Genomic DNA, 24,473 nt, shown 5'->3' with positions numbered 1-24,473 from the left:
GGACATAAGGCATAGATTATCTGGGACTAAAATATATTGCCCACAGACAGTGGACTGTGGATGTATTCAGGCTCCATGATCTTTTATTCAGTTCAGGTGGATGTATAAATCCCAATTAGATTTCAAAACACTCCAGTGAATCAGGGCACAAGTACTTTGACTCTTTCCTTCTACTCTGGCCACTTACCTGTCCAGGATTGGCCATGTCCAAGATGCAGAATGGGAAAGACTGAGGTGCATTTCAGGTGCAGACTCAGAAGGTCAGGATTCAGTTCTGAGCTCTCCCATAGTGTAAGGGTATATAAAGATTTCAAACCTTCTCTCTGTTCATAATCTATATAAAAATTAAGGCAAAAAAACTGCACAACTTTCTTTTTTTTTTTTAACTGCTTATTGATATGGAGCCTTTAGAGATTTTTGGCAAGGGAGAAAAACTGAATTTCTACTCACTTGTGAATTGGTGACTGTTTTTCTCATCTTTGCCAACTGTCCACAACCAAACTGCTACTGGCACAATAGCTTGTCGTGGAAATTTCTTCTGCATACTTTCATAACACATTATGCAAGTTGCATGTCAATTCTCAGTGTCCTACTTGAAGTCTGAGATCCTCCTTTTAGACAGTTCAGCTGCCAGGATTAAATGAGCTCTCTCAGTCCTGGCCTGGAACTGAAGTTTTCTCCCTCCTAAGTACGGGAGGCTTATAGCATCCGCTCCTGGATTATGCAGTGTAGTTCTACCAAATATAACTTTTTCTTCCAACAAAAACCAGCAACACTGTGGTATTGTTTTTCAGCACCTAATGGGAGATGAGGGAATAATGAGGGAAAATGAGGGAAGAATGAAGGAAGAATGAATTTTTTTTTCATTATTCCACGTCTTCAGCAAAGTATGGTAACACTTACTTTTTAATGGTTCACATGCAGTACTATTTGATCACATAAGGTTCTGAGGAATTGAGACATGAGTCAACAGACAGTAATCAAGTCAACATTGAAACACAGTGCCTGCAAATCGCCAGACAGTGTGGTTGCTTTGACACAGATTTATGCCATAACATAGCATGGACCAGGCCACAGCTCAGCTGACTATGCAGATTTCAGGCTGAAGTGTTTTGGGGGAAAAAAACCAAACAAAACACACTAAGAAATTAAATACCTAGATTATCTAATAACTTGACATAAAGACTGAAGAAGTCAATGGCAAAATTATTACATTGTATCTCAGTTACCTATGAATCAGAAGGTAAATAAAGTTAGGCCAAATATGAATATATGTGAATAACAACCATGGTTTTTTGTTTTGTTTTACTCTCCAAAAAAACAATTTAATCAAAACTAAACATTTTAACCCCTTATTTTTCTGTAAATATCCAATACTTTCTACATTAAACTATAGTTCTATCTGCAATATTCATTACTCCCAAAAGATGTTGTTTTTCTTAGTCCCAGTGATGGAGAGTTCATATTTAGTGACCACAAACAGTGCTTTTTGACCTTGAACTCTATTACTTTCTGAATCCTCAGCAGTTACTATATGTTTTTGCTGTTTAACTACTGAACATTTCACAGAATAAAAATTTTGCCATAGAATCTAATCCAACGTGTCTTGTCATTAGTTGAAAAGCTTTCCTTGAACGTATTTTCCCCTTTTTTGACAATTTCTTCTAACACAGTGAAGGTGAAAGGATAAAAATAGAACACATATTCAAATTACTGTTATAATTCTATGTTATCTTTTACTATGTTGCAATGTATAAATTTATCTTAGAATTGTTTAAGTATGATTTCAATATTCTCAAAGTAACGATTCATTTTGACACAGAAAGATATCTCCAAGTAATTTACAGTTCTAGAATATTGTTAACTAAATAATTTTGCAGAACTGTGAATATAGCATCACTTGACTTGTGCCAAAAATAAACCAAGTTTCAGTATTCCTCCTAAAGTGGAAGAGGTAATTTCTTTACCACTTACAAAAGCTGGAATGATATTTTAAAAGCAAGTAGAAAGTAACAGGAAAAAAATGAAACACAGGCAAGGCTTTTGGTTATATTTTTCAGTAATGCTAATTGAGACAAACTCTTGAGCAATGCCATGTGATATCTGTGATCCTTTATTACCGTGGAAAATAGAATACCCATGTGGCTAATTAGCACTTTTCTGTTTAGCAGCGAGCTGCTAGAAAAGCATTAACTGCACATGAATACTAAATTAAAAAATAATCCAGAGACACAGATAGATTCAGTGCTTTCTGACAACAGTTGACAACTTGTTTTTGCTCACTGCAATGAAAAATTTGTGGGTTTTTTCTTCATTTTCATTTGAAAAATATGTATCAAAGCATCTTCTATTTTTTTTTTTCTTTCCTGTGTCCCTACTTACATATTCTTCTCTTTTTTTCCTTACCATGTACATGTATTTTGCTACATAGTAACACTTCATGTCTGGGACTGCCTTTTGCTTGATGTATATCACCAGACTCACAGAATGAACACACCCCAAGAAATCAGCGTGTGCTGATCAGACCTCACCTGCAGGTAAGCTCATTTATAACAAGATTTGCTACAAGTTCAGCTCAAGCAATGGTAAAAATAATAGTAATAATAATAATAATCATCATCATCATCATCGTCAGCAGCAGCAGCAGCACTAACAATCTTCAGGCTGAAGTTGATGAACACCATATGACTGTACCAGTATTGATCCAGTCTGGTACATGGGCCAGTCTGGACCTGGTGAAATCCAAAGACATATATCAGTCACAGATCTCAAAACATCAGGCATTGATAGGCATAAAATCTTCAATACATTTTCAAAATAAAAGTGACTGTTGACCTGTAGAATTACTGAGGAGCCTGGTCATTTCTAAGTCTGCAAACACAGATGAGATTGGTGAAAACCAAATAGCTCATGAGGTCTGAGCATCAATGAGCTTCTGCACCTGTGAAAGATGCCTGGCCTGGGAGCCTGGCAGATATGTCATCTTTTTAGATACCTGCAAAGCAAATGGCAGCTCCTGACTGAGAGGGGGAATTTACTTTCCTGAAGGACTCTGGACACCAAGATTGTCTTAGAAACTGAACAATGCAGCTGTTATCAAAATCTGAAAGAAGAAAACTGCTTATCACTTGTGACAAATATACTTTATCAAGTGCAAGGGTTCCATTTCCATGTAGCTTTCATTGATCTTATAAAAGCCAAGTGTGTAACCTTATCCTGCAGAGCTCTGGGGGGCCTTTCCCATATGATTTCCAATACTTCTGAGATAGATGTGGGCTCTGATGGCAGAATTAAGTTTGGGATAACCATATTTCAATTATTTGTAAGGCAGATGTGCATATTCCATTTCCAATATATTATGCAGGAAATCATCTGGTAGCCCTGTAACTGATATTAGCAGTCACTTTCAGTCTGCAGATGAGTTGATTAAACTGTTCAGACTCCTATTTCGTTGGGTTTAAGACTGCCAAAAAGAAAAAAACCCAACAAATTCCTTTATACAAACACAGGTTGATGATGAACCACACTTCACAGGACTGAATTGCTTTGGACTACGTTTGTGTTTGAGGAAAAGAAATGTCATGCAGAAACAGCATCTGGAAGGGAGAGATGAGTGGCAATGACCTCTAGGTCAGCTTTGAGAAACTGCGGATGGAGAAGTCATCTCTCATTTCTACAAAGGCAAGTGAGCAAAATGTGTGTGGTCTCTACATGATCTCTCATTCTCTCCTCACATTAAAGCTTTTACCCTGGTATTGTAGACTGGAACATTATTTCGCAAATATTTGTCCGTGAGATAGTAACTACTCCTCAGCAGAGTGCAAGACATTGCTATGGCCAGCCTGTGGCTGAATGACCCGAGAGGCTTCAATAACAAAGGTTATTAGTGGTCCAGAAGGATGAATCCAGATTCCCCAAACAGCCCCCTTGTGGCATAACTAAAGTATATATACCTATGCCACACTTTATTCAACTATACTGGTGGACCACTGTTTTCTCTGATCATAAGGATCACAAACACTAAATTTTGAGGATAAATACTACTGAAGAAAATCAGTCTTACTTTAGACATGCGATTAGTATTGTTGCCACAATCTTAAACACTGATAATTTAATTAAGTACTTGAATTTGATTCAAGTAACACTAATCACATTTAACAAGACCAGATGTTTTCAGAGATAAATTACAGCAAACAGATTTCTACTTGTTATGCAATCTTTTCCATGCAAGTCCCATAAAGTTTCAGTTGTTTTATTCCAGTTTCCAAGGAAACAAGGTCACTTCCTTTCAGTTGATTTTGTAGATTTTTTTTCTCTGATCAGCTTTTCCCCTATTCAACCAAAATAAAGGTGGCTATTTTAAAGTTAATTATGCTTTCTGCCAAAAGAGTTATTGTGTTTAAGTGTAATAACCCTTTGTAGAGCCACAATTCTTCAAGAAGTACTTTCATGAGCCTTCAATTCCTGTAGTTCCAACATAGCTTTTTTTTTTTTTTTTTAGTTCTAGGACACATTCAGTGACCAGGTTACACACTCTTTCCTCAGGCATCCTCTGAAGAAGGCTGTCTTTGCAGTCTCTGTATTAATCTACAAAAGAAACACATAATAGCTTAATTACTTAAGTATTTCAAGGCCTTTTCTATCACAGTACTATAATCATAAAGCTGCTAAAGCAAGTAAAGACACTCAAATAGACTAATATTTTCTATACTGATTCTCCCATATGCTTATGCAAGGATTTATATGAGAGAGTTGTGAAACCCTTAAGCAAAGTGAATATTCACATTGTCACAGGGCGTTTTAGGGCATAATTAATTTACATCCTACGTTCATTCTTTATTCACGTCTCCTGCTAAATTTCATACAATTTAACATTTTCTTTAACATCTTTTCTCTAACTCTGTCTAGCACAGTACACCATAACTCTTATTAATCAGCACTTTAAAAATACATAAAAAGCTGAATTGCCTTTCATTTTCTGATAGTAGAGTGTCTTTCATGTGTCTCTGTTGTTAAACATCCAAATAAATAACATAAAATATTTTAGACAGAGCAGCATCAATAATTCTGCTGATCACCCTGTAGTGGCTCAACACTTCAGTATTAAAAGTCAAGTTCCAGACCATATATGTACATAAATTCTACATGTATGAACTACAACTGCTTCAAAGTCCTATATGTTTTCATGTATAATTTTAAAATTATTATTACTTTGATCTCTGTGAAGATGCTATGTGAACTACATTGGCTTCCTCCATTGAGCAGTGGAAAGGTATTTGACGAGTTTTCTCTGCTTCAGCCTGCCTACTCCTCCTCATGTAGACATGCCAAGTAACAGCTTTCCAACTCTTTCCAAGTGAATTGCTTTTTATTAGCCTAGTAGAATAACCCACCGATTTTCTTGTATTTATTTTGACTCATTTGGTATTTTAGAAAGGAAATCACCATTGGGACCGGACAAATATTTCCAGCTTTTAAAAATAAGTAGCCTAACTTCACCTACACAGAGGCAAAACTTCCGCATATGATGAAAACTGAGGTATATTGATATAAAGTAAAAAGGTAGCTTACAGAATGAAATGCAATAATTTCCATAGCATCATCAACACTCTTGGTGTATTCAGAACCTGCTAACTTAGTTGACACTTTAAAATTATTTTACACCATGTAATACCAAAATAATTCTTAACTCAGACAAACAAAAGGTGCTGACTCAGTAGTTCTACTCTTTAGTTCAAGTTCCAACTAGATTGAGGTGTCTGTCAGCTGAACGTGGAAGGATGTGCCAAGATAAAGAGTATGGTTTATTTGTGTAAATGGCCAATATGTCATTTGACATCCTAAATGAAGGCAAGTTTAAGGAAGGCTTCCGGTCGGAATAGTTTTTTACAATGGGAGCAGTCTTCTTGTTCTCACCTCTTGGACTGACAGATGCTCTATATCCAACAACCGCAGTTTATCCAACTCCTGCCTGAGGAAGTGTTAAGAGTTATGTGTAACCTATAACTTCCTTCATAACTAAAAATTGTGTAATTCCAAACAGCAGTTGGCATATGCTCCTGGAGGGTTGCCCACTTGTATTGGTCTCCCCAAACACTTGTAAGTTGCTCTCTCTGGTCTCCAGACACCAGCACAACCACAGTGGATTTGGTCAAAGCTCTGTCTTGTAGTGTACGACATTTCCAACTATGATACATGTTAAATGCTTCAAGAAGAGCGAACAAGCATGTTGCGATATTTATTGTGCGATTCTTATACTCCTGGCTTGCAGTTACCTTTTCCTTTTGGCTGTAGGTGTGACTAGACATCTCTGGCCAATGTTTACTACTTCCTTTGGACACTGTAGCACCATATTTACAAATTGTTTTCTACTTCTGCTGTTCCTGAATTTAAATGTTGACAAATGGTTGCATTTCTCATCTCTTTCTGCACTGGTTTCCAAATTCTGTCATTATTTGACCACTTTTAACAAGAATGATTTTTCCTTATTCACCTTTTCTGTTTTATATATGCTTTTACTGGACTCCACAGTGTCTTGTCCCCCACTTGCCTATGTTCCAGGTTGCAGGGTTGTTTAACCTCGTTTTTTTTTTATGGAGATGTCTATTTCACTGATTGCAGAGGGAGCTGAGGCATCTAGCTTAAAAGACAAAGTTCGCCTTTTCAGCTGCTGAAGAAAGATGGGATGAATGCCACTCAGGGTTTCCATGCAGTTTTACTTTGTTGTGTGCTGCACTGTCACACTCACCTCTTTACTCTGTGTTTTCCTGCTTCTGCTTCTCTTGCTCTGGCTTGTGAATTTTTCTAAAGATGTTACATTTCTCACTGTTATTACAGCGTTTTGCAAATTCTGGACATCATTAGCCTGCATGTTCCCATCTCTTGAGTACTTTGATTTTGTTACTTCTTGCTGTTTGATCTGAGTATTTCTACTTTATAGAATATGTTTTCCAGCTGCCTGCCCCACTGCTCAGTCTGCCTGGTGTATGCACATCTTGCTTTCTTTCTTGTACTTTTAGCCTGTCTTAAATGATTTTTGCAGATTGATGCAGACTGACACAAGCTTTGCATGTGCTTAAATTTGCATTTTCCAGAAGTCCTATGTGTAGTTTTGGATCTTTAATTCTAATTATTGTCTCATCTGTGACAACTAAATCTGTCAAAGTGCCACAGTTGACATGCTTCTCATTAATTTAGGGTCAGACAGGAATTCCTCAAAGAACTCTCCATGCTTCTGTAATTCCAAATGAAGTCTGACCTTCCAGAGATTTCATTTTCTCCTGAGCACACAGTATACATTAGGCTACCCCACTTTTAGATTTCAAGCTATCATTCTTGTTTGTTATTTTGTTATTAATTAATATCAATAACTTCAAGTCCAGCAAAATATAAGGACATGTAATAGACAATTGTTTTTTTCTGTTTCTAGTACTCTCTAAGATTTCTTTGGAAATCTAGATGATGGAAAAGAGTGGCTTGCAAAATGTACAGACTATTCAAAGACAGAGTAGGATGACAAAATAACCAGAAGAAAGGATTAGGAATTGTTTTTGACAGACTGGAGAGGTAATCTGGAAACATGGGGCACAATAAGAATAAGCATGAGACTTTATACTCATAAAGGAATAATCAACAGCAGAAACACAGCCATAAAACAAGCTGTTAGCAGTTCTTCATGAAAGAATCTTGACATACACGTGGAGCTAACATGAGTCAACTGTATCATGCTCTTGTAGGAGAGGCACAGAGCATACCAAGATATACAAACAAAAATTAGAAATGTTAAGTAATTTTTCAGTCAATTCAGTATTGCTGTAACCTTGGCTAGAATAATGTGTCCAGTTTGAGACACAACTCTTGAGGAAGACAGAAGAGACTGATCCAAGAGTTAGAAAATCTGAATTAGAGCAAAAAGTTTGAAAATGGGCTTGGTTTGACTAGAGAACAGAAAACTGAGGGAGGAAATCATGATAGTCCCCAAGAAAGTAAAAACTGTTTCACATTACTCTGTAAAGCAGCAAGGAAAAGGATCTGTGTTCTGGGTTAATGGAGAAAAGCAAGGTGGCATGAATTTCAGTTACAAAGAAATTCAGATCAGCTGTTGGGAAGAAATTCCTAGAAATAAGGAGAGATAAAAAGAATAAAATGTGTGAGGAGGTTATATGGTTTCAACTGCTTGATGTCTTTATAAGCAGATTAGACAAGCTTATGTACGAGATTCCTCTGAGGGAAAAGAGGTCGAAATTAGAATTACCATACAACCTCTGCAATTCTTTTCTAGCCCTATTTTTCTATAATGCCAGCATAATATTCAAGATCAAACAGTCACTTTTGGTGGCTCTCTTCATGTAATTAAATCTATCTGTTTATGTGCATGTTTTAGTTCTTGCCAGGGTCTTCTGCCGAGGCTCTGCAGCAATGTTGGAGAACTTCAGTTCTCTATGCCCCTTCTTGCCTGCTTGAGAGTCACTATCCCTCTGACCAGCCAGATCTGGCCCACCTTTCTTCTAGATACATTAATCTTAAGGGTTTACCCATTCCTACCAGCCTGACACTGGCTTTTAGGTAGCTTGTCACCGCTCTGAACTGACAACTCAGATTTAAACCTTTAGGATTTATAAAGGATAAGATTCACAGTAGCAGCTCCAGAAAACACAAGTGGGCAGGGAACTACCTACACCTCTCAAGAAATACCGTACAGAAAATAGGACTGAAATTACATTTCTCTGGTGTTTGAACGTGTGACTCAGGGACTGGGAGAGACTACTGTCCCTAATCAGGATTTAGAAACTTGAAGTATAGACATGTATAAAATATTATTTGAAAGAGCTAATGATCTCTTTTCTAAGATACTGGTGCTAAAGCAATAGAAAGTGGTGTTGTCTGCCCTTAATAACATCCCCTTGGTGAGGGCAGTTATTTAGAAAGTAGTGAGCCAGGATTCAATCCCCTTCCCAGTTAAAGAGGTGGCCAGTTCATGTTTTGCTTCTTCTAGGAAAGAGGACTTAACCACTGGGATCTAAGTCTGGAGCTCAAAAACTGGAAAAAAAAAAAAAAAAAAAAAAAAGTATTATTTCAATGTCTATTCAATGTAAAAATGTGTGGACGATTCTGGGAACAGAGACAGAATACAGACATGAGTTAGAAGCAGAAAAGAAGCAAATAGAAACAGTGCTGGAGTCAAGAACTGGGTCTGAAGGGTTCCTTTTAATGTTGTGTGCTTGACCTACCAAGCACTGCACAGGGCAGGGGTGCCTCTGCCAGCCTCCCTGGTCCCAGTATGGAGAGGAGGAAAGTGGGCAACTGGGTGTTCAGACTGGGACAGTCTTGCTTAACTACAGCACCAGAAATAGATCTACAAGGGAATTTTTAGGCAAAAGAGGAAGAAGCTTAATGATTTCAGGTGACTCCTGTGCTAGATGTCTGTGGATCACATTTTTCTTCCCTTACTGTCTCGGCCTTTAGGGTCTAAAATTTAATTAGCTGGGACCTAAAAAAGTCCTCCTAAGAATTTGTTTCCACAGATAAAGACACAGTCACATTATGTCTTGCTTTACAATTTTCATTTGTTCTCATCAAATCAGTGGGGTTGCACAACTGCAATTAAAACAACATTTTGCTTAGTTATGCAACTGACCTGGAATTTAGACCTCCTTCTGTTTGTCCTTCTGTAAGTAAAACTGAAATTATTATTGTTTACTTAAACAAAAATTGAAGGTATGAGGGCTTTGCATTATTGTTGTTATGAGAACAATTACAGAAGCCAAACAGTAAATCAGTAGAAAGGAAGTTTGATTTGGAAGTTCATCCATAAGACAGTTCAATATCAAACAAAGCAGCTCATGCCTCCAAAGTGCAACCTGAAAACAGGAGATCATGCAGTGGTCCTTTGCTTTCTGTATCACCTTATTTTCTCAATGCTTTGTTTGTACTGTGACTTGCAATATCCCAGAACTTTTGAAAGGCAAAATCTGTAAGGTTATATCAGCAACTGAAAACAGCAACAATCTTTGAAATTTTAAGTGTGAAACAGGGGTTATGGTATATGTTGAAGTGTTTCTCCTGTTATGATAAGTAGGTTTATATCTGTTTTGCATGCAAAACAATGGTGTCTTGTATGTGGCACAAATCTGCTACATGTAAAAAAAAAGAATAGTTAACTCTGGATATGTAATGTTCTATGAAATGCTTTTTGCCATCACGGGCACATTTACTCACAGCTTTCAGTCCTATTAGTGGAAATTTTAACAGCTATAGGCTTTTTTTTTTCTTTCCCTATTTGTCCCGCACCCACAGTTAGATGTTTTCCAATTTTGGAAAGTCCTCAAACATACTGAAAATAGCTCAGGTTCTGGCAAACAAAATGTAATCCTCAGAGACTGAATTCTCATGCACAGTGTGCATTGTCCAATAGATTTGTTCATTGTCTGTGCAAAGCAGCTTGACAATGGCAGAATTGTTTTCATGTTAAGTTCATAACCATGGAGGTGTCAGAACCAGCAAAACAAGTCTAGGATTACTGTAGTCCTTGCCAATCATACATAGAGTCACAGAATCATAGAATAGTTTGGGTTAGAAGGGACCTTAAAAGGTCATCCAAGCCAACCCCCCCTGCACTGAGCAGGGACATCTTCAACTAGATCAGGTTGCTCAGAGCCCCGTCCAGCCTGGCCTGGAATGTCTCCAGGGATGGGGCATCTACCACCTCTCTGGGCAACTTGTGCCAGTGTTCAGTTACTCTTATAGTAAAAAATTTCTTCCTCGTGTCTAGCTTGAATCTCCCCTCTCTTAGTCTGAAACCATTAACCCTTGTCCTATCACAACAGGCCCTGCTAAAAGGCCTTTGCATGTACCATGTTTTATATACACATGCCAAATGGAGAATCTCAGGATCTAATTCTTTCCCCTGTGCACTACCTGCATTTTCCTACATCAGTATTGCTTAAGGCAGAACATGGTCCCACTTTAGTAGTTCACATTCATGTATATGTAGTCTTTAATTCGTATGCACACAACTCCTCCTGCATAGTGCTAGCAACTGATGGGGTTAAACACATGAACAGAAATTGTTACTATAACCTAGGGAAAATAAACACTGATTAGGTACAGCAAGCAATGTGTGAAATTTATTAGCATAAAATCATCTTCAGAGTGAAAATACCATTAGGATCACCTCTTTATTTGATCTCTAACCACTTCTGTTCAACCACACACCAAACTTAACTGAGGAGGAAAGTTTCCTGTCATTCTGTTATATTTAACTTGGTATAAACATTCTGGTGTAAATGTATGTAATCCTTCAGCACTGATGAATGTACATTTCTTGACATAATTCATCCTGTTTGCTAGCTAAAATGCATGGGAATTACTTCTCTCCTCAGGTGATAACAAGATCGTGTCATCTCAACACCTTATTATGGACATGATGTTCCACAGCAGAAGTTCATTAGTTCAGCACTCTTTAAAACAGCATCCTTCATTTTCAGATTGAGGGGTCAAAAGCTAAGAACACGGGTGAACAGATTCGTAATTTGTTGGTGTGCCATTTCTTTTCTTCTCTTCTCTGTGTTTTTATTTACGCAAAGCTGTCTTAATATACAATAGCTTAGGGATAATTCTGAAATGGTTCCTTCTGACATAAGCTTACATATCAGTGTGAAGCAGAAGTTGTAAGTGATAATCATAGCCACAATGACTATAACCTCTGCTGTTCAGACATATTTGCAGGTGGCTTTTTTCTAGAAAAGAGTGTGGAAACAAGAAAAACCATGCAGATGGGCATAATGGGGAAGGGAAGGGAAGGGAAGGGAAGGGAAGGGAAGGGAAGGGAAGGGAAGGGAAGGGAAGGGAAGGGAAGGGAAGGGAAGGGAAGGGAAGGGAAGGGAAGGGAAGGGAAGGGAAGGGAAGGGAAGGGAAGGGAAGGGAAGGGAAGGGAAGGGAAGGGAAGGGAAGGGAAGGGAAGGGAAGGGAAGGGAAGGGAGATCACTTCCCTGGTACCTTGTCTCTGTGTTGTGCATTCATGCTTTTTGCATTAGGATATTTAATATTTTCTTTGTATATCTGACAACTGATATTTCAGAGACCTGCAGACATTTGAAAGAACCCTACGATTTATTTCTCTTTTAATGCAGAAACAGCCAAAGCAGCCTTGGACTCCTGAATCAAGTAACACTACAGTACCTATTTCTCCTGGGAGAGGTCATGTTACTGGCTGCTTGGACATGACACAGGTATCTGATGGGTAACAGCTGCCGATAGTAGGCTCTCTGATGGGAGGTGCTCCATTTGCAGTGTAGGAGGTGTAAGTAACAGCGTGCCACTCTGACAGCAATTAAATAAACCTGGGGCCAAGGCTGTCCATAATGATACATAACTGATAAATCAAATTTTGATCTATGCAGGACTGAATGGAAAAAGAGACAAAAATGTTGAACTTTTTACCTTAACAAATGGAAGGAAAGCGCAGACCTATACCTCAGATTCATCTGTTCTATAAACGTAAAGCAAAGCTGTTACCTTTCAGGGCCTCATCCCTATCTAAAATGGGGAGATGATGTGCATATTTGTTAATGAGCCAGAGATGACATTCCATGTCTGACTGTTACACTAAAACATCTTGTTAGCACTTACCTGTAGCATGGACAACGTGTCTACCCAGATTTCTTTTGCTTTGAATGCTAGAAATGTCCACCCACGTGGGACTAGAAACAGTGTTACCAGCTTGTAATGGTCGTGGGATCTCATTAATGGCAAAATACAGAGGCTTCCCAAGGGTCAGAGGAGCACAGGGCTCTGCAAAAGACCGTTGTTTCCCTCCATGGCAGCTGGGGTCAGGGGCAGCCCCTGGGGCAGCCTGGCTGTGGGGGTCTGGGCTGGGGCCAGGGGGTTGCCAGCGGGGCAAGGTGCTCAGTGGCACACGGTTGCCTGCCTCTGCTGGGGAAAAAGCATCTGGGCAGACTGCAGGCAACCTGTGAGGGGGGAGAAGAGATGGCACTATGTCCCCCATGCTACAGGGACCCTGCACACTTGAGATGTGGTCACAAACAAAGCAGGTAACTGCAACTCAGGAAGGTCAGCATGTGTTTTATTCCAGTCCAAAGTACAACCTTAAGGCGCCAAATGAAAGCAGATTTTGTTAATTGGTTTCTGAGTCCAGAGGACCAATGTCTCCCCTATCTGTAAACACAGAAATGAAAAATAGAATTGTTTACCCTCCTCATGTTTTGAGATCTCAGAATAGCACAGCATCCTTTCCCAATAATCAAGTGATGCCCCTCCTTACAACCAAAATATCCAGGGGTTGGAACAACTGGCAGCTTTCTCCTTTCCCTCCATTATTATGACTTATTCACTTCCTCTGGGAATCGTGAAGGAGGAATGTTTTGCTAGGACTGTGAAAAAGGCAAAAAGGGAGTTCCAGCTTGCAGCATGTGGGTCAAGGGGTCATTTTACCCATCAGGAACAGCCCTGACAGTGGGGAGTGAAGGAGGGGGCAGAGAGACAGGGAGTTAGGCTGTGAGGAAACTCTGTGCTGAAGAGTTAGTTTTTGCACAGAGGCAAAATGGTGCATCAATCCTTGCACCAAATCCATGCAAGTAGTTAGAATAAGAAAGAGCAAAACTAGTAGAAACATATAATGATGGCCCAGAAAAAGTGAAGGAGGTAAAAGCAGATAGGTAAGTTAAAGTGTCAGCTTAGGAAATTAGTATAACAGGGAAGTAAATGAGCCGAGCATTTTCTGGAAAGCAGCAGAGAGAAAAAGAAGTTCTGCTAACTTCAACAGAAGTTATACACTTGTCTGAAGAAGAAATAAAAATCACTGAAAAATTATATCCTGAGGTCTTCTTAAAAAGCAGTCCACAGGTAGCTGAGTCAGAAAAAATATGGAAACCAAAAACCTACATAGGGATGGGTCCCTACTTTATCATACAAAATCCATGGGCTTTTTTCCTTTGATCAATGAACAACAAACAAACATGTCAGCTAAATTTAGGTTAATTTCAGATTCAAGTTTGATTTTTTAACTCTTCAAAAACTTTCCAAAATTACAGATTCATTATTTTAAAACTCAAATGCTAGGGAAACACTGCAAGAAGTCCAAAAACTATAAATATACTATGAGGTCTGCAATTAAATCTTTTGACTTTCTGGCTCAGTCCTTGAAGAAAACACGTTGCTGAAATTTCACCAAATTCTGTAATAATTTTAGGCCTAAGAAAATGACATCTTTGTATAAGCAAGCAGTTGTCTGAAACACAAATTAAAAATACATTTTCCAAAGCTGAACCATGAGGTGACAGAACATTTTTCACCCTTATTGTTTAAAAGGTGAACTCTGAGATACATCATACAATCCATGTAAAAAAAATCAAAAAAGCAGATATGGATTTATGTTCATACCTATTTTCACTGAAAACAAAAACACCACTAAAAAAACAAACAGAACCAGTTTTAGAAGTGGCAACTGTATCTTGGAGTCACTTACATTTCCTTCCCCATGGGCCCATAAATTAACAGCATTTTTCTTCTGAGGAAGACATAAAACAGGAGTCAAAACTGTTGCCCAAGGTAGTATCCCCTTGACAGAGAGATGCTGCTCAGCATGGCAATTATGTGTAGCAGATTATCATTTATGGTTTAGCAATTAGAGAAAACACTCAGCTAGGGTGGCAAAACTTCTGGTATGTGGTGTGTTTGAGAGCGAAGGAATGAGAACAGAGCTTTGCATGTGTGAATGGAATAACTGATACTGAGCTCTTTCCACACATGTATGCTCATTTTCCAATGCAATATGCAAGCAACATTTAGGTCTTAAGGGAGTACAATCATCAAATCCTGTGGAACAGTCTCAAGAACTTGATGTCTAATATCCAGAGGATCCTTTGAAAATCCTGGACACCATTTGTGACAGACGATACTGTCCCACTGAAGAGCAGGGTTTACTGTGTAATAACTCATGAATGTTTTTGCTACCCCCACTTATGATTTATGTTTTGATCGGTGTCTTATGCCAGAATTCAGAAATCTTTAATTGTTCTGAGGTATTACCCTTGGCAACACTTTAATACTTTTTATTCTTACACTATCGTCTTACACTGAAGTTCTGACTCTTCAGAAAATAAAGAACATGCAGAAACAACATTTGATCTCTATCCCTCTCATGAATCACATGCTCATCCTAAGAGGCAGTCTGTTTCCCTTATATTTGACTATTGAACTTAACCTGTGAGAGTACAGATTATAAATGTGGGAATGCTACATTAAAGAGACCAGTGACTTAACAGCGCCTTAGTGGCTACAACCTTAAATATGAGTTTAGATTTCTCAATAACTTCATGTTTTAAACTTTTCTCAAATTATGACAAAGACAATAAACATTAAACAAAATTTAACGCCGTCTCACACTCTTAAAGAAGCAGCAGTTTAAAACTGATTATGCATTGAAAGTGACAATCATAGCATAACAGTACATATTAACCTTCTAAATAAAGTCTTCTGTGTGTACAGGTTGCTCCAGAAAGGCAATGGCTGCTGAAAACTCTTCGGTCTGCAAAGCAGCAGAGGCTCTTCAGCTGATTGAACACAGAGATAAAGGAATAACCAGAAGAAAGGCTGGCTGCTTTCAGCTCAACCACTGTTTTTGCATCTAAAAGGGAAGAAATGTAGAAGTGCAAGATTCAACCTCATTTTAATAGGAGTCTCATTATGACTCCAGTGAACACCACATGATTTTAATTGAGAAGTATTAATTGCTATAAACTGGTATTTCTAATCCTTCCACTGTGGCTAAGAACTTGCCCTAAATGTAAGAATTTTGAAAATGGAATTTTTCAAAACTTCTGTACAGTATTCTGTACAGAACATCCAAAATGGAAACAGGAAAAACGAAAAAAAAAAAAAAAGAAAAAAAAAGAAGTTTGAGTTGGAATCTGGATTCTAGTACTTTAGTAGTTTATATTAGAAATTTTCTAATGTAGCTTAAATTTTCTCACATGAAACCCGTAGAGATATGTGAAGGTCGCCATGAATCTTACTGGCTAGGTTGTGGTAATCTGTACAGACAGTTTTGCTGGGTCTAATGCAATCATATCGCCAATACACATATGGACTGAACATCTGCCGAATTATCCAACTAACAGTATCTCTCCTTCTCTCTCTTACAAATCTAAGCGGTCTACTGGTTAAAACAAACTCTTTCCATGCAGGATTTCAGGATTCTCCTGTTTCTAATACTAACAGAGGTCTTAATCTTACAGGATGCTCTGTATCATCAATTACTATTCAACTGGGATAAAGGGAAGGGGTGGAGGTGGAAAGTTATGTGCATGCAGCCTCTGCCAAAGAAACAAGATAACTTCTCTAAATGTTATTTTTACTGCAGAAGTTGTATGTATTATAAGTAGTTAGCTGAGTGACTAAACAGAACATTTTCCTTGAAAATCTTAAAGACCTCAAGTGAAGAGCTAGCTCCAACGGAAGTAGTTGCAATTCATAACTTCAATCACAGCCTTGAAAAAAATGATTCCTTTTTATAATTGTATGGTCTTCTCTCACGAGGCACCTGTTTGAAAACACAAAGCAGGCTGCTTTACTATTTTTATAGTTGTTAAACTGGTGTTGAACACAGTTGATTTTATCTGGGAGTAATTCACAGAAAAAGCACCTTTCATGAAGTGAGGTTGTCATTTAGGGCTTCCTAATCTTCAGTCTGTTGTCATGGACATGTACACAACTGTGCCGCTGGAAATGAGATAGAAAGCAAAACCTAACTACAAGAAAACCATGTCACTGAAAATTCTGCAAATAAATTTCGTGAGAAAGATGAAGTCAGTTACATACAAGTAGAATGTGTTTTAAGATTTTTCTCTGGGAAATAAATCTAATTTTTTGAGGTGTGTGGTGGCCCCTAGTGGTTCATGTCTTCAGACAAAAATATGACAACTGCCATATTTTTAAAAATACTTCTTGGGATGGTTTATTTCAAACATATTATGTTAGGCTAAATGACATGTTTATTAACTCTGTATATTTGTAACTGTATGTAAGTGTCAGACATTGTTAATCTTCAGGAAGGAAAGCTGTTAATAATAGAAATATACATATGCATAGCACTATTTAAAATACATCTAAATCAGAGATAGGGTTGAATCCAATCCCTTAATTTGAACATCCTTATAAAAGATAAGAAGGTAGGGTTCAGCTCCAGTGTTTAGCTCCAGAACATCTGCACTGCAAATAGCCATATGACATTCTTTCATCTCAGCTTATTGCAATGTAGAGAATAGTTGAATATAAAAAAAAAAAATGCTGGCGATGTGCCTCCAAGTCCAAAGTATAAATGCTTGAAATTTTTTTCTTTAGTCTCACCTAATTCTAAAGGTGCATAAAGCTTGTGGGAGCCCTGAGTCCTTTAATACTACACATCTTAAGGATCTTTATAGTTCTGATCTGGGACAGCCCCACACTCTGTGTCCTGTGCTGTTGCACAGTAGAAGAGTATCACATACTGAGTCAGGACACAAACTAGGTATGGTTTTGCCTTGATTATCTGAATGGAAAGGAGTCTTCTTCGCAGAGTCCACTTGCCAAAATGGTCTTTATGCAACATGCAGTGGGAACACCCTCTTTACTTACAATTTCCTCCTTACTGCTTGGTAATTGTGGAAAGTCAAAGAAGCAGATAGGAAACCATGTTCACCTTCCCTCTCTGCCTGAATAGTTTCAGACTGATCAATCAGTTCCCACAAGTGACCATAAATCCAAACTATCTTCTGCGGTATTGTGGGAGTGTTCCCCATTCTTTCTGGTGAATCTGATAGTTACTTAAATTCACCGTGGATGGCAGAAATGGTGTCAGAAAGGCAGCCAAAGCAATGCTGACTCTCGTAGCCCCTACAGTCCACTGTGAAGATAGGACACAATGGCAGTTATGCATTTCTAAAACCCCATCAGCACCACAACACAACTAGGTCAAAGTGCCTGAATCGCAGCACCACTAACATTTTTATTGTTGTTGGAATATAAATGTTCCCCTAAAACTGGGAAAAAACCTTGCTATGCTAAAGGAACATTTACCTTGGCCCATTTAGGACATCTACAGGAGAGCCTTTTGTAGCAGAGCCAGTCACTTGTGGAACCCGTGGTCATCAGTAGAAGGAAATGGTTGCTTCTAGGGAAGGGTCCGTCTGACTGGTTAGAGAGAACTTCTTAGGGATAAGATAAATAATAAGTGTATCAGTGCAAGTGTTCAATTAATTTCACTATTATGCAGCCATTTTCGTCATTCACGAGAAAACTGGATTTGAGCCCTACAGGAGTAGTCTACTGAGTCATTTAGTCTATGGACATATTAATAGATACCCACAAAGCTGTTACTTGCATGAAGTTGACAACTTGGTAGGCTGAAAAGTAACTGATATGAAAAACAATGAATTAATCCGAAATGAAGATGTTCTGTTTTCTCCTTCTGGGTGCAGTTTATTCTTTCTTTTCAAATTTAAGAATACTGAATCCTACAACACTCTCCTTCACCTCTTCCACCAACCTAAGTAGGATTTTATGCTGTCCTGTGTCGATGAACACTACTGGGCTTGTCACAGCACATCTCCTCAGATGGAGATTTTAATCTCAAAAGCAAAGGCAACAAAAAACTATCATTCTCATCCTTTAGCTGTTTCAGTGCTCAGCACTACAAAATGATGAACACTTGAACAAGATGCTATCATGTTGGCCATACCACTCTTTCTACAGCACATGTCTTTCACATTTTATGCACTCTGTACTCAAATATAAATAAATAAGTAAATAAATAAAAAATCATAGACTACCTCTTAGAGCTACAAGGCATTACATGGGGCTGAGAAGAGACTGAAGCCAAGTCATATGCTGTCTGGATATGGGCCCTCTACTGCAGAGGCAGAATGCCTAGCAGTGCCTTCTGTACCATTGTGTTGAGCAGTGATCTCTTGCTGGAGAGAAACCATGAGGATTTAAGCCATGCTTTGGTCTGGACTTAACTCTGCTCAGGGCTGATTATCAGCAACAGCAGAAAGCCACCTTAATTTCCTCTCATACTCTAAAACTGAAAACTTCATGTGTCAGGGATCCCCATAGGAAGAGCACATACATGCGGATTGCATTGCAAGATTTTTTTTTCTTTTTTTTCTTTTAGGATGGTAGACAATTATTTTTGGTTTAAAAGTTATTGAGAGATTCCCAAGAAGATAATAAAAAACATAACTGAACTGTACGATCATTATAATACTGGGTGGCAAAAGAGTGAAAAAAATAGAGTTGGCTGAACATGGGAACATTTTTGTGCAAGATGGATTCCTTTGTTAAACTTTATTGTTTCAAACAACAATTTGAAAATGTTTCCTAGGCTTTAGAAGAGATTCTTTATTGCTCCCTGCAGCTTGATGAAAACCAATTAATGCTCTCAAAATGATGTGTCCTGACCTAACAGAGTTACAGTGCTTTACAAGTAAGTAGGCACTTCATATGTTCAGAAAATCCCATCATTTGTCTAAAATACTGGTGTTTTGTAATTTACTATATCTAAAGTGAAAAATGCTGCGGTATACCAGAAAAGCCTTCTTCCTGAATATTTAGCCGGTAAAATCATGGTTGTTTATCTTGCTAGTTCCAATAACCATTATCACAACTTCAGAGTGGCAGCGTGGAAACAACAAAAAATTTAATTTCATAGCAGAATGATTTCAATTATATTTAACATATTACAAATAATTGTGAAACAACAAACAAGGATATGAGCTGGGTCCACCGGGAAACTCTCATCTGCAGAGGCTGATGGAATGTCACTCTCAGTGCACGCCATGTGGCAAATCTTTTTACTCTCCTTTTACTGATCCCGATCTGCTGGGAACAGGCATTCTCACGTATTTCTGAAAGCTAGTGTTATCAGGAGACAGTTACTGATGGCAGTGGCATATAAACCTTAGAACACAATCAGAGAAATTCCAGAAAATTCCATGCTGGCCCTCAGTAATTTCTCTTTCCAGGTTTCATATCATTGTGGTCTACAGTCATCCCAGATCTGGGTTCATACCCTAAGCCTTGTGGGTCTTTCATACAAGGACAAACAGAGCTTCTTCTCTTCACTCTTTTATTTACTTTCCATCTTAATAATTTGGTCTTCTATGAATGGAATCTTCTCCTTTTCATCATGTGTCAAACATTCCGCCAAGTTTTTCCTTGAAAAAAGGGCCCTTCTGCTATCCACTGCTAACTTCCTCTTCCACATATCTCTCCTACAGAAGAACAAAAGAGAAAACAAGTGGCAACTTGTGCACCTTGGAACTTCAACAAACATTACCAAGGCAACAAAAATTGACCTCTAGTAAGTGTGGCTGCATGTCTGCCAGAGCTCCTTCCTTCAAGACATGAGTGTCCCGACTTCATTTGCTGCTGGTCCAAGAGCAGAACAGAGGTCCCAGTGCCATGGTGTGGTCTTGACCACTTGCAAAGCCCCAAGCAGACAATGTCTGCTACCACATCTCTCTGCCATCCCCGGCTCTGCTCCCCATCTCCCATTGACACAAGTGGGCGAACAGGTCTCAGATTTTCTTGGGACAAGAAACTAGGGAAGTCTGTTTGTAACTGCTCTATTACATCACCTTAAAAACAAAATCTCTTCCCTGCTGAAATTTGCTTGGTATATACACAATCAATTATCACTGTAGGTTAATAGTCTCCTAGAATCAAACCTAACATCTGTCCCTATTCTGTATCAATTTCTCCATAAAAATAGCTTCCCAAAGAAAACCACCATCAAACTCCTAAGCCTCAAACACTTGCAATGGTCATAAATTGGCTGTTACAACAGAGAAATTCTCCAGTAATTCTGAAATATACGCCTTTTCTGGATACAAGCATCTTTCAGATTTCTACATAAACTAGGTCACCCTGTACCACATCATGAGGAAAGCCAGTAAATTATGTAACAATTTCAAAAAGTAGTGGTATCACCACAGTCTCTGGTGTAGATACCTAGTATTATTTGCAGAAACAGCTTCAGAGATGGTATCCAAACCTTTCTAAGAAATGCAAGAAGGCAGGTTATGGACATACCTTGCATGAAATTAACACCACTTATTACCTTACAAGTTCATATACTCCAAATAAAACATTGAACTTGATATGGCAAAAAAATCAGATTCAGAAAGTTACTGTTAAAATATATTTCTACTGAATACTGAGGCATATAACTCAAAACTGGTCTCTTACAGCATTTAGGAAATGTGGAAAGTGTTTCTGGCACTCCTGAATGGAAATTCAATCATTTCTAGTGAGTTTGGTCAGAAAAATAGCTTGCTCCAAAGTGTCTGGGTGTGCCTGCTCACACATGAATTCTGTACTTCAGGTGTCTAATAACACAGACCTATAAATCCTGAAACACTGAAGACTTCTATGCAAATCAAGTTTCCACTGTTATCACATGTTTAAAAATATAAACTTCAGAAAGTACTTATAAAAAAAAATCCTTGTTTTTTGACGAATTTAACCAGCTTCTGCAGGCAAGTCCATGATCTAGCTTTTTAACTTTCACAACCTACCCTCTATAACTATTTTTTGTCCTACATCTAAAAATACAAGAACAATGGTTTAAAAACAGAAAGAAAATGGAAATATCATTTAAACAAACATATATGTTGAGGTTGTGATGGTTTATATCTATTTCAGTGGAGATGTTTTGGTTTCACTTTTTTTTTTTTTTTAATTTTTTCCCTTGAAAATACTGTTAGGTCTTCCATAACACTATTAGTAAATGAAAACAATAAACCTGCTTCTTCCCTACTTTCCACCTTATGGAACCATGACACAAAATGAACACGCAGAAGGTGTCAGATACCACTTAATCATGATGGGAGCACAGTGAACTTCTTGCTGAGTGGTGCAATGATTATTCCAGGTGTGCATTAATGGAGAATCAAATGAACATCAGTCCAACATGCTTATTTGAAATATCTCGGAAGGGATTTTCTATTAGCTATTTCTTTGTGATTTTCTCCAAGTATCATTAGCACCTATGCTGTCTTAGAGTACAGTTTTCTATTATATATATAAATCTTTATCAGAATTTTAAGAGAATTGGTGACAGGTACATTTTGGTGACAACGCTATTTCCACTACTTTTAACAGAAGGGCATTGCCTCAGGTACCTGTGAGCCACGGCCCACCCAGCTAGCACCAAATCACAGTCTGTGTTAAATAATTTGTAATGCAAATGAAGTTAGAAAGAACGTTATAATCACTGTCATTCACCACGAATTGGAGTGCAAGGAAAATCCCATGAAGCCCATCTTATATATACTGCGTAGATCACCTTTAGAATTACTGAAGTAGTAAAATGGACTGCTGTTGCACATGGTCAGCTTCACCAGTTCTGAAAAACATGTGCTGTCCAAGACCACAGTAACTGCTGCCACAGGCAAGGAATATCTAGGGCAAACAGTTCTTGTGCATTACTACACTTCTCAGCTAAAGATCTCACTTCATAAACAGTCAGCCCTCAAAATATGATATTTTAGGGAAAATGCTTTTACAAAGTTGCCAGAGTAGGCTTGGGAGGATGTACTGATGGAAAACCAAATTCAGCATCCTTAGAATGAGACTGGAATTTCAGAATTTAACTTATGCAGAACTCTGGTTTAGCATAATTTAATTTAAATTCAGTAGAATCCAATTTGGGAAGAAAACAGGTTACATTTTAGACAGACTTAAACGTATGCAATGTGTATGTATAGCTATATAATTTATATAAAGTATATTAATTCAATATCTACCTCTGCTATAACAAATGTATACAGCTGGATTTTCAAATATGCTGATAGAAAAAACACATCTGCTTTGCTACATGACTTGACTACCCAAAATACATCTATGTTTTCACCCTGTGTTCACCTTTATGCAACCTAAGCAACGGTATGTTTCATTTACACATGACACTTCAAGTGCTAGTATTGAGAAGAACACCAAAACCTATTTATTTCTCCTCAAAAAACTTTTTATGACCTTTAGGGGGCATAGGTCGCACTCTCATTCTCTCTCCTAACTCTTAGTGGTGTACAGTTTCTCAAAAAACAAAAATGAAAACAAAACCTCTCCTGAGATATTAGAGTCTGAAACCTGCAAATTATTTTCTGAGCCTTGTGCATTGATGCACCACAACTGATGTTACACAAAACCTGGACTGAGTAGTATTAACTTCTTTCTATCACTCTGTGGCAGGATGAAGAAAGAGAACAATGAAATCCACTTTCTTCTTCTCACAAAACACCAGAAAACATTTCTGAAAGATTTTCTATTAAAAAACCAGGTATTTAACATCTACTGTTTTTGAAGGTAATCTCATTATTACTGTTTAGCCATTTTTTTATTGCAGTCTGTAAGGTGTAATATGCCAAAAACATCAGAAGATCCTATAACAACACAGAAGACGTTTGAAAACAGAAGCCAGTTCTGAAAAAGTTACATCATCTTTCTAAGCTTTCATCTAGTTTAAATTTCACGCAAGTTCTGCCTAGGCCTAATCTAGCCTAAATCATGAGTTTGTACAGTGTGCAGCTATGACTTTGTCTAACATATACAATTATCTGTACAGAACTGGAATTCCTAGGGTCTTCTTACAAGATTTTTGTTAAATTTAATGCAGGTTCATCAAGATTACCACTTTGTGAACTGACAGACTATCTTAAAAATGTTCTTTGTCCTTGTTGCAGAAGCTAGTCTCCAACACATTTAGCATGCTGTCGCACAGCCAGACATATCGTGAAAGAATGATAAGCAGTTCTGGGGAGACCTTCATGTGATAATGAGATCTATCTGCCTCCTCAAGCTGCTCTTACCTCACTCTTATAATATCTAATTCATTCTTAAAAACTACAGACTCCTTAGCCTCCCTCAGTGACCTACTCCAGCCCTCCAAAGCTCACTATATTATTCATGTGGCCTGCAGAGGCATGGGAGTGGTCTGAAATAACCACTGACAGATACAAAAAGTAGCAGGAAAGCAGAGGCGCAGGTATGGCCAAGTGCTCGCCAGTAGTATGCACAAGGCTTGGCAATCACACGCCTGTTCTCAGTCCCTCTCCTTTGCCTTTCCATAGAGACACAGTCAAAAAAGCCATCTGGAACAACTTGTGATTTTATGGAAAAGATCATCTTACAAAATACTGATCTGTCAGACCTTCACCAGCAAGGCAGACCTCTGCTGGGTCCCCCTGTTCCCAGCCATTGTCACTTAACAGGTTTCAGAGAAAATGATGGTATGTGAGAAGGAAATGTCGTCTTCTTTGTTCCAGAAAGATGCTGAATAAAAATAATGAAATAATTAAATATAATTAACAGCTATATTCTGAATCAAAAGTGACTGGAGGGTTCTGAAGTAGAAAGTAAAAATAACAACCAGGAAGTTCATAAATAAAGACAGACTTAGGAAAAAAAAAATCTTA

The 24,473-nt window shown here is 38.1% G+C and overlaps 2 long non-coding RNA genes across 2 annotated transcripts in view; both read left to right on the top strand.

Annotated features, from left to right (window-relative positions):
* LOC135580254 (uncharacterized) overlaps positions 1–3,676 on the top strand; it is a 28,718-nt gene extending 25,042 nt beyond the window's left edge. The window contains exons 2-3 of the long non-coding RNA XR_010474741.1: positions 2,432–2,537; positions 3,510–3,676. This is a non-coding gene — a long non-coding RNA (uncharacterized LOC135580254). The remainder of the gene's footprint in view (positions 1–2,431; positions 2,538–3,509) is intronic.
* Positions 3,677–11,986: 8,310 nt separating this feature from the next.
* LOC135580183 (uncharacterized) lies at positions 11,987–16,895 on the top strand. The gene is made up of 2 exons (XR_010474527.1): positions 11,987–12,230; positions 15,508–16,895. It is a non-coding gene; the product is annotated as an uncharacterized LOC135580183 (long non-coding RNA).
* Positions 16,896–24,473: the final 7,578 nt, after the last annotated feature.

Source organism: Columba livia, chromosome 1, assembly GCF_036013475.1.
Source record: "Columba livia isolate bColLiv1 breed racing homer chromosome 1, bColLiv1.pat.W.v2, whole genome shotgun sequence".
In the NCBI taxonomy this organism is placed as follows: domain Eukaryota; kingdom Metazoa; phylum Chordata; class Aves; order Columbiformes; family Columbidae; genus Columba; species Columba livia.
The sequence above is the reverse complement of the archived record's forward strand: the minus strand, read 5'-3'. Positions and strand labels throughout refer to the sequence as shown.